This window comes from Monodelphis domestica, chromosome 7 (assembly GCF_027887165.1).
Source record: "Monodelphis domestica isolate mMonDom1 chromosome 7, mMonDom1.pri, whole genome shotgun sequence".
NCBI lineage: Eukaryota > Metazoa > Chordata > Mammalia > Didelphimorphia > Didelphidae > Monodelphis > Monodelphis domestica.
In genome coordinates, this window is record NC_077233.1 from 264,802,382 (window position 1) to 264,809,824 (window position 7,443).

Sequence of the window (7,443 nt, forward strand, 5' to 3'; positions counted from 1 at the left end):
TGGTAGAAGAGGTAGAGAGAAGGATTGGTTACTGAAGAATGCACAAACTCTAATTATAAATGTAGAGGACTGTGGGTATGTGATGCAGGCCTATAGAGAGACCTCCCCTGCCCCTCAGTCTGGCTTGTTCCCTTACTAATTCTCCCTCATCAGGTTCCAAGGCAGTCTACTGGAGGTTTTGAATTCTTTTATTACCAAAATTGCAGAAATTCTCTCTTTAAATGGCTGACACCTCACTTTCACCCCAGAATTAGACCACAGAAATCTCTTCTCCTGTGAGCTAGCTTTCCTTCTCTCAAGCTACACACTTAAAGGCTCAGAAAAAACAATCACTGTTAATAGGCCTGTAATTTATTACCAGTATCAAATAATAAACACCAACACCTAAAACAAGGCCACAGTAAAGATCAAAGTCAATCATTTCTGTGCTGGGGGAGGGGGGGAAAAAGAAATGTCTAGTAGAATTGCTGGCTTGGAATCATTTCAATGCCATTTCATTCCTCTGCTACATACCTGGCTTCTTTTTTCTGGTTTGCTGTTCTGCACACTCATCAACTTGCATCTTGCTCTCACGCCTCCACTTCTTTGAATAATGTCCCCCCAATTTAGCAACAAATTAGTGCCCCTGGAACCCACAACAGACAGCTTACAACAGAATGCCTGTTTAGCCCAAGGATTTTTTATCCTTCTGGAGAAATTCTCCAAAGTCTCTGTTGATGCCATTGGAAGGTACAGCCTAAGTACCCAAAGTCTGTGATCCTGGATCTCTGCAACCCCTAAATACAATCCATAGCCTGGCTCCTCAAGAGATTCTGAGGGGTTCATATATACTTACTTTAATTCGGAGGTCTGATTCCCAAAATGTTTCTCTCTGGCTCATTGCTTCCACCTGGAGTTGATCCATAATTATCTTCAAAAACAGTTTTAAGTATAGCTCTGTGGGACAGCTGGGTTGCTTAGTGGATTGAAAGCCAGGCCTAGAGATGGGAGGTCCTAGGTTCAAATCTGGTCTCAGCCACTTCCTAGCTGTGTGACCCTGGGCAAGTCACTTGACCCCCATTACCTAGCCCTTACTGCTCTTCTGTCTTGGAGCCAATACACAGTATTGACTCCAAGATGGAAGGTAAGGGTTTAAAAAAATAAATAAAAAATAATTTTTAAAAAAGTATGGCTCTGTGAAGGTTACCTTAGATGTGGGTGTCATCCCTAATACACACTCAACGTACAATTAGTGTATGTTGATAGGCTTTCTTTCACCTCACAGAAGACGTGTGAAGATCTCTTAGGAGATATAAACCGATACAGCAAACATAAAGCACCCAAATAGCTCATTAGCTATCCCTATAAGGGAACTGAACTTGGGGTCACTGTCAGGATAATGTCAGTGATCTCTTTGCCATGGAATCCCAGAGTTTTCTGTGCCATCCTGTGGCTTAGATTCTCCCCTGCCTCACCTCATCCCCACCTCCCCACCCCTGCCCAAGGTGTACAAGTAAATATTCTCCATTATTTTCTGAAAAAGTAAAGCCCAGCTCTTGACCTGGGGCTGAGGAGTCGACTTCATATGGCAGGTATTTTCCAAACTCCAATTCCCAGAACAAGTTCCTTTAGATCCAAATCATTCCATCCCCCAAACCCTCTCCTTTTAACAGATCTAACCATATCCTTTATTCTCACAAATCTATACTCTTCATCCTCAGCCTCCTTAAAGAGTTGGAGATCTTCACCTCTTGAGTTGTCTCCATTAAGGTGTATTGACCAGAAAAGCACAAGGAATTCCTGGTGTAACTCTTTAACTCTCTTTCCACTGATGGCTAGGATGGGGGTGGGAGGGCTTTTTTGACCAAGGTAGCACTTTTGTGTCGCTATCTTGAGGCTGACAATAAATACAGAAATCTTAATAGGCAGCTCTGAATCCAACATCCTTCACTCTCCCAATGGACCAAGAAGCTCACTCAGAAGCTTAAAGGCTGGCAGCAAAGATTTTCATTTCTGGGGAAAAGACAGATTGAAGACCCTTGAGAAGCATAAGATAGTCTTAAGTATCATCTGATCTGGGACCAGGTAATTTTCTTTTGTATACACTTCTAGGTACCTTTTCCCAGCGTGTTATTTTGAGTTATATTCTCTTTTCTCTGGTATATTCTTTTTCTCCAAATGCTAAAAAAAAAAAATGAACTCTCATGGCTTGGTGTGTATGACAGACAAGAACAAAAAAAAGAAAGAAAGAAAAGGGGGGAAAGGAAGCAGTAGCAAGGAAATAGAGACAGACAAATAAACATCAAATATCTCTAATTTAAGTAAAGGAACAAGGAATCCAGGAAGTTTAGTGCCTATGATTAAGATGAAATCAATTAAGATTTAGAAAGTAGCAGAAGAAGAAAACACTAGAGCCAAAAGTAATTTAGGTACTTATGACAGAGCCATAACTAAGACAAGGTTTTTTAGGGCTCTGAATTTAAACATAAACTCAAACTTCTGTGGAAATTTGTTATTACATGTAACTGGTGAAAAGTTTAAAAATACTAAACAATTATAACATAAAAAAATCAAAGAATTGATTAATGACGCAAACTGACCCAATTCCAAGAAAACAAGCTTTATTTGTTTTAAGACCAAAACTCTTTATTATAAGAGAATATAGTAACAAAGTAGCAAGTATAGTAAGTAATTAAGGAAAGGTAAGGAGGTAAGAAGGTATGGTAAGTAAGGGTAGAGATGGAGATAGAGCAAAGAGAGAAAGGTAAGACTAAAAAAGATCAGAGGGGGGTGTTGAGGTTGTCAGGAATGCTTTTTATCTTGCTTAGTTACTAAGGAAGGGGCTGTTTGTTTGGGCAGTTATTGCCTTGTTTCTCCAGGGAACTTGATGTCACTTTACCCTCAGAGCAAACCACAGTGTAAATGGGATGCTAACGATACACTAAATATGCTGGGACACTTGAGGTCAAGTTTTGCTCTTTTCTACACAGACTCTAAGGAAGGCAGTGAGGGTAGAAATTGAGCATTATTTGAACCTAGTCCTGTGTGACTGGGAAACTGAAGCACCTGTACTTGCTGTCCAGAGACCCCCAGCCAAGGGCCCAAGTTATGACTAAAGATTGATTTGAGGCGTTTTCTCATAATTACGAATCTAAGCACCCGGATGTCTTATCTGAAAGGAGTCCCGTTCCAATCAACTAGTTATTGTTTCTCTGTTCTTTTGATTGTGTACAGCTACTTGGTAGGCAGGATTTGTGGCACATTTCCGCTCACATAAACGCTGCTACACTATCACAACCATGCCCTTCTCTATTAGTAACACTGCCATCACTGCCTGCATGGAATGCTTCAGGAAATTCCTTTTAATGGATACCTTTTACTTTATATTTCACATTCGTTTCTGAGGATATTGTTTCCCTCTCCTTCCCAGAGAGTCATTCTTTGTAACAAAGATATTGTCCTCCTCCAGTAGTATTTATTGTATTTCCCCCCAATTACATGTAGCAACAATTGTTAACATTTGTTTTGGGACATTTTACCATCCAATTCTTTCCCTCTTCCCCTCCCTCCTTTCTCATATAGGTTTTATGTGTGCTTGGGTTATATATAGGTTATACATGTGTAATGTTAGGAAAGAAGATACGAATGACTCATACAAGAAAATGTTCACAAGGAAAATAAAGTGAAAAATGGTATGCTTCAGTCTACATTCAGATTCCTTCAGTTCTTTCTCTGTGGTCAATAGCATTTTTCACCACAAGTCTTGGAGTTGTCTAAACAACAACTCTTTTTTTTTATGAAAAAGAAAAAACTCAACAATACTAACCATCAGACTGCGCCTGACAATATACACAGTATTCCATTGCCCCCATCACACCCCACTCTCATACCCGTCCTACAGTAAAGGGATAGAAGTGTGTTTTCAACACTCTTTTCTGAAGTCATGCTTGAATTGACTACATAGTTTGGGGGGGAGGTTGTTATTCTTGAAGGAATACTCATTTGCTCAGCAAAATAGAAGGCAAGGTCATGGCAAACCCAGCTTTTTAATTGTCTTCTGACTGTCTCTCAGCCAAGGGGGGCAGGGTGCAAAGGCACCCAGGAACAAAGGCAGCCCGAACTAAGTTATGGCAGCTTACTAGTGTTTGAGGCACAGTAAGGGGAACAGCTTTTAGGTGCTGTGGGGTATTTGTTGGCAAGATACGTGGAAATATTAGTTGAAGGTCAAACTATGGAAGGTCTTAAAAGTTAATTTGATGCCACATTTTGTGGGGCCGTCACTATTTTATCATTTACATTTTACAAAAGAGAAAACTGAGGATGTGAGAAGTTAAGTGACTTGCCTAGGGTTCACAAAATTAGTGTCTAGGAAGGATTTGAATCCAAATCTTTCTAACTCCCAAGTCCAGTCCTTTGAACATTATATTTTATCACTTAAGTGCCCATTGCAGAGAAAGCCATTGCTATTGCCTGAGCAACAGGCAGACCTGATCAGAGATATGTGTTAGAAAGATTAATGTGGCAGTGGGTGTAGGCCTGGGGAAGAGACTGGAAGAAGGAAAATCAAGTAGGAAGCTATTTTTTGTTGTTGGTAAGTCATGTCTAACTCTCCATGACCCCATTTTTATGGGGTTTTCTTCATAAAGATATTAGAGTGGTTTGCCTTCTTTGAGGTTCCTATTCTACAGTTGAGGAAACTGAGGCAAATAGAGACTAAGTGACTTGTCCAGGGTCACATAGCTAGGAAATGTCTGAGGCTAGATTTAAACTCAGGTCCGCTTGTTTTCAGGCCAGTTGTAAGGATAAGTGATAAGGGATAGAGAAAAATGCATGAATTGTCTTTAAGAGGAAAGAAGGGAAAATTTTTTTAAATTTAGTCAATTTAGAACATTATTCCTTGGTTACAAGAATCTTATTCTATCCCTCCCTCCCCTATCCCAACCCTTCCTGTAGTCCACACTCAATTCCACTGAGTATTACATGTGTCCTTGATCAGAACCTATTTCCATGTTGTTGATGTTTACACTAGAATGTTCATTTAGAGTCTACATCCCCAGCCATGTCCCCTCAACCCATGTAGTCAAGCAGTTGTTTTTCTTCTGTGTTTCTACTCCCACAGTTTTTCCTCTGAATGTGGATAGTGTTCTTTCTCATAGATCCTTCCAGGTTGTTCAGGATCACTGCATTGCCACTAATGGAGAAGTCCATTACGTTTGATTGTACCATACTGTGTCAGTCGCTGTGTACAATGTTATCCTGGTTCTGCTCCTCTCACTCTGCATCAATTCCTGGAGGTCATTCCAGGTCCCATGAAATTCCAAGGAGGAAAATTTAGACACAAACCCTGGGAGAAGATTCTGGAAGGAGAGGAGGTTCTTGGGAGTTTAGTGGGTTTAACAGTCTCTCCTGATCTGACTTTTCTCTGAGCTGGTAAGGAGGATCTTTACTCTGGCATCCCCCTGGGAAAAGACTAATCTTGTGGAAAGATTAGGAAAATTCCTAGGTTGGAGAACTGCCTTGGAGGAGACCTGCCTTTCCCTGAAGTACAGAGATCAGCCTATCAGAAACAACTTGGTTAAGGTAAACCCAAGGGTTTTGTCCCTGGAACTTTGGGTTTACCTAGGAAGTCAACCCCAGGCTTTGGGTAAGGACTCAGTACATCTGGAAGTCCTGCATCCTCAGCCTTTTAAAGACAATCTGTAGTATATAGGTAGTCAGATAGCTTTTTGGAGTCTAGATAAGATCATGGAATGAATAAAAAGGGCTTGAGAAGACCAGAAGAGCAAACCCTGTGAGGGGGAGCATAGATTGGTCGGAGGAGCTATAGCTGTGTAGATTTAGGGCCTTATCTACCATTTCCTACCCTCAATAAACCTGTTTTGGTTTGGTTTTTTAATAATTGCAAGGGTTGTGCTTCACTGGCCCTGGGAGGTTCCTAGTTGGGTTTTTTTTCCCATTTCCAATCCCTTTAGGTCCTTTACATTAAAGTATCTCCTTTTGGAAGTAGTTTTCTCTTTCCCAATGCCTTATCCACTGAACCACCTAGCTGCCCCTAGGAAACCATTAGAATAGTTCAAGTAGTTGTAATGAGAACTTGGATTAGGCTATTTTATACATGGGAATAGAAAGGGAGAGATGATGTAAGAGATATCAGTGGTGTAAAATTAACAACATTGAGGGACTAAATGTATGTTGGGTTGAGGAAGAGGAAAAATACAATGATAATCTGAAACTTCAAGACTCTGGTATGCCCAACAGGGATAAGGGAGTTGGGAGGACAAGTTGAACTTTGGGCATGGTGAATTTTAAGAGTGGCTGGAATATCTAGATGGAGGAGGAGTCGATATTTCGTTTCCCCTGCTAGACTGAGGGCTGAGGTTGACAGTTTAATCAGATCTGTGTCTCCCCTAAGATCCACAAATAACCCACAGGGGAGTTCAGTAAAGATCTGTCACACAACTTAACACATGAAAACATGCTTCAGTCTTTTAAGCACAAATTTGATGCCTATTGTTTTTATATCACATTCATTTTCAGAGAGTCTATCCCATTTGCCCTCTAGTGAAATTTCTCTTTTAACAAAAATCAGTAAAACGGAGAGTGTTTATAAGGGGCTGTTAGGTGGCACAGGATATAGGGCACCAGGTCTTGGAGTCATGAGGGCCCAAGTTCAAATCTAGCCTCAGACACTTCTTAGTTGTTAGATCCTAGGCAAGTCACTTAACCCCCACTGCCTAGCCCTTACCCTTCTGTCTTAGATTTGTTACTAAGATGAAAAAGTAAGGGTAAAAAAAAAAGAGATGATATATTATTATATGTTCCCATACTCACTCTCAGCCTCCCCAATGAAAGGAGGGAGGTACATTTCCTTTGGGGTCAATTATTTCATAACAGAGTTGTCAGAGAGAAGTGCACTTCTTAAAGAAGAACAAGGAACAGAAGAAGCTTATCTGAGAAGCATATCCATAAATTTGAACATTTAACTGATTTTTCTATTTCAATATGGGTCTAATTTATTTGCGGTTTCATTTTCAGATGAAACATGAGTTGATTTTTTCTAAATCCATTTCCCCCTGCTGAGCACAAAAATAAAATTTCCAATATTAAAAAAAAAATCTCAGAGACTGAGATTAGTCATTAGAATTATATGTTATTCTTTTTCATCTCTATCATTATAGTCATTTTATATATTCTTTTCCCGGTTCTGCTTCCTTTACTCTGCAGCAGTTTATATGTCTACCCATGTTGCTCTAAGTTCCTCGTATCTGTTGCTTCTTAAGGCATATCAGAATTCCATTATACTTAAATACCCCAATTTGTTTAACCATTCCCCAATCAATGGATACTCACTTACTTCTCAGCTGTTTTGCATGACTCAGTCTTTTTGTGGGGCTGGTTTATACTTATCTGATTATCTCCTCTCCAGAATCAGTCATCAATATGAATCCCACCCCACAATATCGT